General features: G+C 42.3%; 1 protein-coding gene across 1 annotated transcript in view; it reads left to right on the top strand.

Annotated features, from left to right (window-relative positions):
• FRMPD4 (FERM and PDZ domain containing 4) overlaps positions 1-12,705 on the top strand; it is a 120,502-nt gene that overhangs the window by 31,664 nt on the left and 76,133 nt on the right. The window lies entirely within an intron of this gene.

Raw genomic sequence — 12,705 nt, 5'->3', positions numbered from 1 at the left:
GTACCTGATTCTACTATCACTCAATTAGTTAAAGCCACAATGGTAGCTCAGGGAGCGATGCCCAAAGGAAATAATTGCTATGGATGTGGCCGCCCAGGGCACATTAGAGCGAGATGTCCAAACAAGTCTGTACAAGGGGGGTCCCGAGGGAAGCCGCCTGGCCCGTGCTGGGCGTGTGGGAAGGCAGACCATCTTGCCCGCGACTGTCGCACCCAAGCGGGAAACGGGCAGCGGAGGGGACATTCTGGAGGGCATCCTACTCCGCGATTGCAGCGCCCTCCGCAACCGATCCCGTCTGGGCCGCCTCCAGTACACAGCATGGCTCAACCTCCTCCGACAACAGTCAATCCTGCTGCCCCGACACCCACGTGGCCTTGGTCCTAAATTGCGATCAACGGCCGAGGGTTCGAGCTCAAATTACTATAGGAACAACTGTACATCCCAAAGTCATATGGTCAGAATTACTTTTAGATACGGGAGCTGATGTGACCTGTTTTCCTTTGCAAGATTGGCCAAAATCGTGGCCTGTACAACTGTCAAGCGGCTTGGAAGGTGTAGGGCGAGTGGCCGCAGCATGGCAAAGTGTTTTCCCAGTTACTATCGTGATCGACGACCCAGATCAACCAGGTCGTACAGTCACCGTATACCCTCACGTTGTTCCCCACATACCTGAGGCCTTGTTAGGAAGGGATGCACTGCAGCAATTAGGAATACGCCTTTCAAATTTAGCCTAGCGGCCACTGCCTACCTCGTGAGTAGTTCAAAAGCAATCCCCCTAGAATGGAAAAATGACGACCCAATTTGGGTAGAGCAGTGGCTGTTGACACAAGAAAAACTACAAGCAGCCCATGAAATAGTAGCAAAAGAGCTACAAGCAGGTCACTTGGAAGAAAGCTTTAGCCCATGGAATACTCCTATATTTGTTATACCAAAAAAGGACAAAGGCAGATATCACCTTTTGCATGATCTTCGACAAGTAAACAAACAGATGGTAGACATGGGAGCCCTTCAACCAGGATTACCTTTAGCGTCGGCGATCCCTGAAGGGTGGCCCATTGTGGCCATTGATATTGCTGACTGCTTTTTCTCAATTCCACTAGCCGAGCCTGACCGCAAGCGCTTTGCCTTCATGATACCTTCCATCAATCTATCGGAGCCGGCAACAAGGTATCAGTGGAGGGTGTTGCCACAAGGCATGAAAAACTCCCCAACCATCTGTCAGTATATAATAGCGCAACTTCTTGCGCCAGTTAGACAAGCGCACCCTCACATCTTATTGTTTTACTATATGGATGATCTGTTGATAGCAACTAAGGACCAAATACAGCTTATGGAAAGCGGAAGAAATTGTGAAGAAGACCCTGACCCAGGCGGGGCTGAAGATACAAGGATCAAAGGTACAGAAAGGAACTGACATTAAGTACCTAGGCCTGAGGATCACCCCCGAACGAATAGTCCCACAAGCAGTCACTCTTCCAGTTGACATCAAGACTTTACATGATGCTCAAAAACTAGTGGGAGCCTTGCAATGGTTGCGAACCATCATCGGAATTCCCCCAGAATGGATGGCACCTTTGTACGAGCTTTTGAAAGGCCAGGCGCCTTGGGAAGCGCGGCAACTCACGCCCGAAGCAAGGGCCTCACTGGAAAAGATAACCGGGTTGATTGCCCAAGGGGGAATCGACAGATGGGACCCTAACCTTCCACTGAAATTATTTATTACTCTTACAAAAAAGGGGGCAGTTGCAACCATAGGACAAGGAACTCCAGAAAAGCCACGAATTTTAGCATGGATCCTTTCAAACCAGAGCCACTCTGCCTTCACAACGTATATCTCCATGATAGCAATCTTGATCACCAAGGGAAGAAGAAAGACAATTTTACATTTTGGAAAAGAACCTGCAGAGGTCTGGTTACCTATAAAACAATCACAGTGGCAGAACATTCTACAGGGCACTGATCACATTGTCTTAGCCCTAGAAAACTATAATGGGGACATTAAATTTGGTAAGACGCTAGAAATGCACACACATATTAATGCTCTCACACCGAAATGGAATATACGGGTGTTGACCACCCCAAAAGAAGGACCTACTATCTTCACAGACGCATCATCACAAACTCATGCTGCAGTAGCAGTATGGCAAGAGAAAGGAGTCTGGCAATGTCAGCGGATCACAGCCAAAGAACAGAGTGTACAATGGCTAGAAGCTCGCGCAGTCACGATTGCTATGCAGATCTGGCCAGACCGGCACACGAACATAGTCACTGATTCATTGTTTGTTTTCAAGTTACTTAGTAATATGAGCATCGCAGGTTGGGCAGGCTCAGATATCGCCCTCATGTTAGAGGATGCACTGGAGCGATGAACAGCCACCATTTCCATCATACACGTCAACAGTCACACTACACTGCGAGGATATTATCAAATAGGAAATGAGAAGGCAGATACTGCAGCCAAAAGCGTTTGGACGTTGCAACAAGCTAAAGATCTTCACCAGTATCTACACTTGGGAGCCAAAGCGCTGGCAAAACAATGTGACATTCCTCTTTCCCAAGCAAGAGATGTAGTATCTTGTTGTCCGTATTGTCAACATTCACCGTTATGGAATGCAGGAGTCAATCCCCGAGGACTCCAACCGAATCAAATATGGCAGACCGATTTTACAATGTGTCCTCAGTTCCGCCCTCAACCATGTCTAGTAGTCACTGTGAACACCTGTAGCGGATTTATTGCAGCTACCATGCATAGAAAAGTCACCGCGCGTGCAGCGCAGATTCATTGGAACACTGTAATTGCCTATCTTGGCACCCCTCAGGTCATCAAAACAGACAATGGCTCCTGTTTTACAGCGGCGTCCACTATCCAGTGGGCACAACGTTGGGACATTAAGCTCATTCATGGAATACCCTACAATAGTCAGGGTCAAGCCATTGTAGAAAGAGCCAATCAGACTCTCAAGACAAAGATTAAAGTGCTTGGGGAGGGGGAAGGTTATACACAGGGGATTCCCTCTCATCTACAACCACTCATTTTAACGCGAGCCCTTTATGCTTTAAATCATCATATTAGAGGCGAGGAGACAAAAACCTCTGCTGAAAAGCATTGGACAAAGAAGCTAGTGGAGGATGGCCCCAATGTACTAGTGCGTTCCCCAGAAACAGGGGCCTGGGAACCAGGATGGCAGCTAGTAACACAGGGCCGTGGCTACGCTGCAGTCAAGCAGGGAGACTCAATACGTTGGGTACCTGCTCGGTGGATCAAGCCTGATTTAAAAGATCCTTCTTCATAACCTTACATATATTCGAGTTTGTTTTACAGGTACTCCTGCTGGGCTGAGAAAAGACAGAAAAGAAAGATACTCCTAGACGAAGAGAAAAAGGCCTAGGCTCCCCGTTCAGCAGACGGCAATGCAATCCATCAGAGAGTGAACTTCTGCTGTTGCCGCACGCAAATATAATTATCTTAAGCATCATAATGATACTGGGGGAGGTGCAAGGGACCTATGGAGAGTCGTGGGCACGACAGTGGGCAAAAAGTCGAAACCTTACAGACTATTGCCTACCAGTAGGTATTGGAGATGGAGACCAAGAAGCAGCTCTCGGCTGCTATGCTTTTGTAGGTCTTACCACGAATGAATCAGAACCACGAGGCCCATTTCGGCCGCCGGACAGGTCGGGCTGGGGCCCAGGGTGTTCTGACGAGTATTGGGATACGACTCTAAATGGTACCGTTGAGTAAACGCATGTAAAATTTAATTGGATCTTACTCAAATATAATGAGACGAGTGCAAAGTGGGAACAGCCAAAGGTAAATAAATCAGAAACGGTATATGAAGGTTGCTACACCCTAAAAGGTCCGGGTGAGTACTGGTTACGTTACCCGGAAAAAGGACGATATAGAGCCGACTATTGGATATTACCTCAAACTTTGTTTACCGGGATGGGCTCTATCAAATATAGTAATTCAAAGGTTTGGAGAGTTGCAGAATCCATGGAAAGAAATGAAAAAGTTCTCAACCCTTTCACTTCCGACATCCCTTGGAATCAGCTAAAGAATGCCGGAAGTCTTAACACACTCTTTGGCGCTTATGTAGACCCAGAAGCAATAGATCCTGGCATGAGTGCCTTTTACCAACCTGTTAAGGTCCCATTGGTACTGTGGGACGCACCAGGGAATGATAGTAACAGATTCCCCTTAGGTATTATTATCAACCCCAACTCAAGTTGCTTGCCTCATCAAAATAACACAGCAAAAAACTGTACATGGGCCGAACTTACCCGAGAACCCTCGGGACATCAACATAACATTACTGGAACAGGGAATTATTCAATTGATTGGTGGGTTCTGTATCACACTGTTTGTTTTAGACACCCTGTGGTAGTCTATTGTACCGGTCTAGTGCATAGTTGTTTATCGCCCCACATAAATTACGGATATTGTATCGTAGGTAAACTTACTCAGATATCGATTGCCCTCCCATCAGAAGCGAGGCGGCGCCGAAGAGACATCATGACGGCTGATAACTGCTGGCCTGGAGACGATGGGATGGTCCCAATCACAATATGGGAAGGTGCCAGTGGACTCTTTACGTTGGCATTGGCCCCTGGAGTAGGGGTGCAACACAACACAAAAGCAATAGAAGCTTTAACGTGCCAGTTGTTAAAAACCAATGCAGTAGTTAAAGACTTGACAAAAGAGCTTAGTGAAAGCCTTACAGACATACAAAAAATATTACGTGCTTCACCATGAAGCTACCATTGAAGTTCTCTTTGATATCCTAATTGAAGGAGGGTGCAAAGCAGAGAGAGTCAAGAATCTCTCCTTTTGCTGCTTGACGGCCGATGATTATAACAAAATTAGTAATAAAGCTGGAATAATTCGCAAATTAGGTAACGATTTGGCCGAAGCAGCACAACTTGACCCAATAGGGTGGGGCTGGCTTGGTGACTTTGCCAATAGTGTATGGTCATGGTTATTAAGCTGGTTTGATTGGAAATGGCTATGGGTAATGGGACTAGTTGCTTTGTTAATATTAATCGCTGTATGCTGTGGCTTGCCCATAATCAGTTGTTGTATTCGAGCGCTACAGCGGCAAATGCATGCTTATCCTAATGTACAATATCATCAATTAATAGTAGACACGCATTTGTAACCAATAAAAGTTATATAGCATGGGGAGGGGGAGATGTAGGGTTTGGCGCACGGAAGATATCGCGATGTCACGGAAAGTCAGGAAGTCAGAAAGACCCTCCCCCGGATGACGTAGGCATGACGCGTAACTTGCAAGGCGGTAACGAAGGTGCTATATAAGCTGTTGTTGCGAATGAATAAACGCCATTTGCAGCATCCTCATATTGGTGTCAGTGCTCATTGGCCCGGAGACGGATGCGAGGTCTCCGTGCTGCTCCAGACGAACGGCGGTTCGTTGTCGGCAGAGACAACACAGTAGCGACACTTTTCCCACGCTATACACAATTAAAAGGAATTGAGGGGTTTGCTGATGAGTAGCTTCTCCTCTGATTTCATCTCTACCAACTCTCCTTTCCTTCCCATTCCTCCTTCTGTTGCATGGGTTGACTGTGAAAAAAGTCACCCCGGACTTGGTGTGCTCATGTTCCTTTGTTGTTTTTTTTTCCCCTCACATCACTCTTCAAAGATTGTATATAGGCCTGTGGTTTGGTTGGTGCTTGGGTTTTATTGTTTTTTTTTTTCCCCCAAGATGGTGCTAGTGTATCACCTTCTTATGAGGATGGGATTCTTTCACACCTGGGTACTCTGAATTGTTGCCAGGCATCTACCTATATTTTAAAGAGTAAAACTTATGGTTTATTTAAAAAGTGGTTTCTTTTTCCTATCTTTCTCTCTTAGGAGAACAGAAGAGGAGAAATTTCATTGAAGAAGTGTAACAAAGATTTATTGCAGGACATTTTCTATTTTTCTGCAGTTGCAATTTTTTCTGGTTTGTTTTGTGGTTTGGTTTTTTTTTAAAGCTTTATGTATTTGAATCAGGCCAAAATCAGGAGGTAGAAATACACTTCCTACAACTGGAAATAGAATAACCTACATAACTCTACAGAATGTGGGTACAGAAGCTTAAATGAGACATCTAAAACACAGATTATTTTTTTTCCTGCTATTTCACCTATAGCAAAACTATAATGGTCAGACATAATGTCCCCTGAATCACTGATGCTTTAGTGGAGCTTATTTTTTCCACACCAGAAAATAAATTCTAAACCATGTTCTACAAGGATATGAATCTGATTGAAAACGTTAAAATTTTTCCAACATCAGTTCCTTATGTTTATAGAGATTTTGATAGAACAGTGAGTAGGTTACTTATGCATCGCTGGAGAAGACTTGTTAATTTCTCTTGCCAGATGTTTTAATTAATTTTGGAAAATAGTAGAGTGAGCTTTGCCTTTTTTAGTTCCAGTTTTTTTAAACCAATTGTGAGAATGTATGACTTCTGTTTCAAAACAGAACTTAGAGAGTAATTTTATTTCCAGATGTGATAGACGTTTTCTCTCCTGCCCCCAAATGTGGATGATATAGTTTTTGAAGTTAAACTGCTTGTCAGAACTGAATAAAACTTCTCTAATTAATCTTTCTGAGTTCTTGATTTCTGGAATAATAACAATTTGATTTGCATATTTTGTTAAATAAAAATGCTATATGATTAAATGATGAAAATTGGTTCCATTTATAGACTAGGCTTTATGCAATGTGAAAATATAAAGGTTTGTTGTCTGAGGAACTAAAGATGCAAAGGAGTGTTTTTCTTTTGAGAACTGTGTGCTTCCTACGTATGCTGACCTCTTATTCTATTAAAAACTGGTCTACTAAATGTCCAGAAAGCAATTTCCTACTTTCATTTTGTAGGCTGTGACAGGACCAAGAAGTGCATAAATTCTGGAGATGTCAGCAAAGATATTATATGTGTGCGTATACGTACGTTGCCGAGTTTGTGGTGTTTAACCTACCAAAGCTGAAGGAGGCGGTGACCACCATGAAGTCGGCATGGTTTGGTGGGAAGGTGTTGGCCAGCGGGCGCTGCTGGGGAGATGGCGGAGCAGGGGGGCAGGAGGCTCGGTGAGCCCGCGCACATCGCCAGGGTTGGTGGGAAGGCGTTATGACCTCAGGCCGGTGGCTGAGCTCTGAAAACAGGGGATGTCCTTCTGGGCCGGCGTCAGCCTTGCCCTGGAGCTCCTGGTCATGCAGATGCTTTAATGCAAGGGTCCATCAGAGACTGCAGGCTTAGAGCAGCACTTCTGGCAAAGCATGATTTAAACAGCTGCTTGGAAATACCGAGGGCCTGACACCCATTTCAGCCAAAGTGTGTTAGGCTGCTCTGACATCAGTTTATATGCCGTGTAAATGAAAATACAGGCCCCAGGCTCAGACCTAAGTCAGCAGGTTTGGCTCAGTTTTTCATTCCTTGGTGGAAATGCTCTTTACATTTACTTTTATAGCAGACATTTAAAACCAAAGTTCAGTATACTTTGTGTGGACACTAAAATGAGGCCACAATATATTTTGTAAAGAGCTGAGGTTTTAACTGATATAATTGTGCAGAGGTTTCCCTCTTTTTTTTTTTTCATGTGCTATGCCATGCAGTTTAAATTCTGCCCTATGTTTTAAAGGCCACTATGGTTCAGTGATGTTATGTGAAAATTAAAGTGCTTTGGGCCAGGGAGTGTGATCTAACTATAAAATGTTATTATAGAATACCCTGCTTAATTGAGACATAGTAAATTGGGGACTTCTTCACTGGAACGTTTCCTACAAAATTGATTTATCCTGATGGTAGAGACTGCAGCTTAATGGGGGGATAGTATTGGCCTAAATTTAGCTACCACTTTGTAGTCAGATCATGTCACAGATGATGTTTAAACAAGTGTATATTTCAGCACTCTGTTATTTTCAGTTCTGTTTTGGTTTTGTGTTTTTTTGCAAAAAAAAAAGCCTTGCTGAAGGTAGTGTGCCTACTGAATAGCACTCCTTCCTTTTAACCCTGAACCCAAGAGCAGCCTGAGCCTGAAGGTGACCAACGCTTACGAGCTAAACCAATTCACATTCACTGCCAATGGCTCAAATCCATCCTTGTTCTTAAGCTTAAGGAGATAAGTAAGAAATGAGCATATTTCAGAACATTAGGGTTTATTTTCTTCAAGTTTGGCCTATTCTGTGAATCTGACCAGGATATGTACAGAAGGAGAGATTAGTTTGTATCTTGTATTACGGGAGGCTGAAAATACATATAGTATCAGTAACCAAGATTTTGTTTTCATTGTACTTGGCTGTCTGAAAGTCTGAGTCTCTAAAGTCCTTGTTTCAGCACTGTATTTGACGTTAAAAACACACCAGTGTTGTTTTTCATAAAAAAAAAAAATCAATATTCCAAAATACTTTTTGTACATTTTCAGTTTTGAAACTTTGAATTTAATTATGTTTTTCATGAGATTGGGCTTTGCAGAGTTTATCAGGTTCTAGATTTCAGAAGAGAGTGATAGGTTTGTGGCTTAACCAAAAAGCAAACCATCTGTTGAATTGTTCTGAACTCCAAAGTGAGGATCGTCATAGTTTGGAATTAACTGAAAACTGCAAGTCTGATAGAAGTTAATGATAAGTATAGAAGTTAATGATAAATTCTCCCTGATACGCAGGAGGGGCAGCTCTTCTGGACCACTGGTGCTGTTGCAGGTGCCAGTAACACTGGCTGTGGTTGCACTCTGTATGTATGCTCCTGTCAGATCTGATGGGGCTGATTGTGACAATAACTCTCTCTGTTTTGGTGCTCTCAGTGGAGATTAAAGGGAAAACTGAGTTCTCAAGACCTTGCAGAACTGCACGTTATTTTTATAAATCTCAGAGATGTTGATTGGAGTTCAGAGGTGAAGCTTGTAGAACTTAATCATCTATCAGTAGAATTAATTTTTACAAAGTTCTGACATTAAGCATATTTATGCCACTTAACTGTCTCACATTCTTTGTTAAGAGTTTATTACACATATAAAGACTGCATTTTTCATAAGATTGTGCCAATTATAATGCGATGATAATTAAACTTGAGTTTTATGTGCTCTTTTTAAAATGCAAAAATGCTGTATTAAAATCTTCATATTTCTCCCTCATCAAAATTAAATGTCTATTTAGAGACCTTGTAAAGCTCTACTCTGTATTATTTACAATAGGAAAAAGAGAAAATCATGAAGCAATATGTGGTGCATATATTGCAGAAGAAATTTCATTCCTTAATTCAGTCATTTGTTACATTTTTCTCAAAATGGTAAATTTGTCTTAAAAATTAAAAAAATATTTGTGATAGGTGAAGAATAGTAGAAGAGCGACATTCAATATTAAAAGAGAAAATGTCTCCAAATACCTTTCTTCTCTGGTTTTATCATTTTGCTCTGCTGATGAGACACTGGTCTGTGTAGACAAGAGTAACACAGCTCACTGCCTATTCGTTTATCGTTTTGTTTCAGAAGTTGTAAAGGTGTGTTTTTCTCTGTGGGAAAAGAGCACAATCCCAGTGTCTTAAACGTCACAGGAACTTCACCTAAAATTATGATTCCTGTTAGAAACTGCTGAAGTGAACAAAAAGTTTGGCTATGTTGGCAGATTACATAATAAATATTTATATTAAAATGTATCAATAATCTCATATATATTTGATATATTAGTAATGTTACTAAAGTTGGGTTAGACATTGGCTGATTATTAACTGGCTCAAAAATTTCCTGTGTTTTGCATGTAGGATTTTGTGATCAGTATTTGTTATTCTGTTGTACCGACTCAGCCACTGCCTGGGACAAAGCATCCCAGCTTCACCTGGATACGCGCCCTTCTCCTTTTCGAGTCCCTAACATAGCACTTCTTTCACTTTCTTATGCTTTGAAATGAGAGCGTTCCACTAAAACCCATGACCTTCATTCCACGCTGTCTGAACTCCCGTTCTGGCACATTTAGTTTGCCTGCCTTATTAAGAGCTTCCACTATCTGTTTACAGTGAATTGGGATTTGGAGATGAACAGGATGTGCTGATCAGCCTGGCTGCAACTTCCATTATCATTTCCTTTTTTTATTTTTTTTTTTTTTTGGTCAAGGTTGCTGTAAATGACACTTGTGTTTGACCTTTTTCTTTACCTGTAAGTAGGGGGTTACTATCTGAATAGGCTTCCATAGAGCAGCTGTCAACCCAGTTTAACCCCCAGGGGTCTGTTTTGAAATGTCAAATATTGCCTTTTAGCTCCTTTACCTCTTGAGGAAGCTTGCTGGCAGTTATGAATGCAAGGAGGTAATGTTTCTTTTATGTCATTACCATGCATACTATCTTTAATAATATTTCTATAAATACTGTCAAACATAATGGATTAGTAGTTGGGCATTTTTTTCGTATATAGGTAAATAGAAATTACCCACAGGCTTTAGCGAAAGCTTTTTGGATGTAATGAAGCTGAAATATGATCACCAGCACCCCTAATTTTAAGGTATATAAAATACCCTGTGGTTTCTAGAAGTGCTCTCACTTAGAAAGGTTAGCAACTTACTTTGAAATGAAAAAGTAGGCCCAGAAAAATCATTCAGCCATGTTGTGCTGAAGTATAGCGAATAATCTATCAGGGAAAAAAAAAAGATCAAACATACCTGATTTTTTTTCTTCTTTCTATATCCGAAGTTTAATTTTCACGTGACAGCTCTATCTGGCAGCCTCGCCTCCCATCAGTGCAATCTGTCATTCTAGATTATTTCAGTTAAGTTCTCTTTCTCATTTTGCATTTGCCGAGGAGTTGTAATGGCACACTCCCAAATCAGCAGTCAAGAAAGGTAATCCTCTCTATTTGTACGTTGTTAAAAGAAAGGAGAAAGAGAGAGATGGTTTCTCTTTTCCCCTCTCTCCTGAGTTGTTACAGTTGTTACAGGCCTTCTCCGGAGTTGTTACAGAATTAGAAGATTTGCTTTGAAGACTGACTGTGAAGACTCACTTACAGAATGTGAAGGCTTGATTTTGGGGCTTTTATGAGTTACTATGAAAATCTTTTAAAGTCGTTCTATACATCTTGTTTGCTTGTAGATTGCTTCCACTTTACATAAATTCACTCTGTCTGGTAGCCGGAGAAGGAAAAGCTTTTTCTGGCACTCTTTGCTTCAGTACAGAAGTTGGACTTCTTTTATAAAAGCACAGCAACTTTCTAAGCTTCCCTGTGCTTGAGTCTCCAGGGAAGAGAATTCATGCCCAGCATGGGAAACTGGAGACAGCTTGTTGTACTGACATACAGATTGCTTCTCCATGTGCCCCTGAACCCAGAGAAACTCACATTTCTACCTGGGTTCCTCTGCTGCCCTTTGCTGAAGTCAACTCTCCAACCTGCTTCCGAGTGCAGAGAGCTGTACCCACCAGAATGATATAGTAGTTTATATCCCTGAACCTTTGAATACGTGATTGTGGATAAACTGGGCAACTGCAGTATTGAGTACCCACTTTGTACCTGCTAACCCATATGTTGCGACTTTCACCTGATTGCTGCTTTCAGCTGATGTTTAGTTTTTGCCTGAGAAAGGCTGTGTTTTGCTGAAGAGGAGATAGATGAAACACTGGGTTGATGTGGTACCACCAGAAGGGCTGGCTTTGGTTCAGGAGCCCTCCAGTGTAAACTGCGAAAAGGAAGGAAATCAGTAAATAATTCAGAGCCCTTTCTGTGACCTGCTCATCCATTCAGTTGCTGAAGGAATGAGGAAGATTAAGTTCAAAGGAGAAACAAATGTGTTTTACTTCTGTTGTAAGTGCTTATCTCCATATGCTCATAACTGTACTCAGCTACCAGGACTTAGGCAGATACAGAGATACAGGGCTTTGGTATTTCAGCTGTTTGTTCATGACAAGCCCAGCTGTACCAGGGGGTTACAATGGGCACGTTAAATCTGGATTCTATCTTCTTACCACGTTATCAGGGTACCCACACTTAGTGTTTGCAGAGAATGACATGTGCATGTCAAAGCAAGCCTCCAGCATTGCACCAGACCAGATTTTTTTTTAGTCAGGAGCTTTCCTAATCTAATCAGCACCTTAGAAGCTACTTCTACGGTGTTTCTCCTCCCCCTTTCTTTTTTTTAACATTTCAGTTGGACAAATCGTTCATGTTGAGTTGGAGATGGCAGCTCCTTTTCCTCGCTGGATGAGAAATGCTGGCAGCCCTCAGTGTAGGTCCGTGCTGTTTGCTGCAGAGCTCGGCTAGGCAGGAGCCAACACATCACTGTTGATGGGGTTAGCGTGAAACCTCTCAAAAGCAGGACGAATAGGAATTGTTTGTTCTGTTTTCCAGAGGACACTTTCAGCCCAAATGAATTTATTGTGTATTTGCAGTTCAGTAAATCTTCTTTTTTTCCCATGCTATGTCTTTAGTTGCAACAGGGTTTATTGATGCATGTATAGAAGATAATGAAAAGCTATATTTCAGCTCATCTTTAACAGCCTCAACATAGTTCACTATCCTAAATGGAGCTGCTCAGATCACATAAAGAAAAATGCCTTTTGTGGGAAAAAAACAAGGTGTACTTCAGATCCTACCCCAGTAAGTGTGAGAAATTCTTGCTTTGGAGGAGAGCCAGTAATTCTTATTTCTAACAAAAACAACGCACATGATTTCCCTCTTGAAGGGCCTGGGCCAGGCAGGTGGCCAAACAGCTTGCTTCCCTGA

This window comes from Mycteria americana, chromosome 1 (assembly GCF_035582795.1).
Source record: "Mycteria americana isolate JAX WOST 10 ecotype Jacksonville Zoo and Gardens chromosome 1, USCA_MyAme_1.0, whole genome shotgun sequence".
NCBI lineage: Eukaryota > Metazoa > Chordata > Aves > Ciconiiformes > Ciconiidae > Mycteria > Mycteria americana.
The sequence above is the reverse complement of the archived record's forward strand: the minus strand, read 5'-3'. Positions and strand labels throughout refer to the sequence as shown.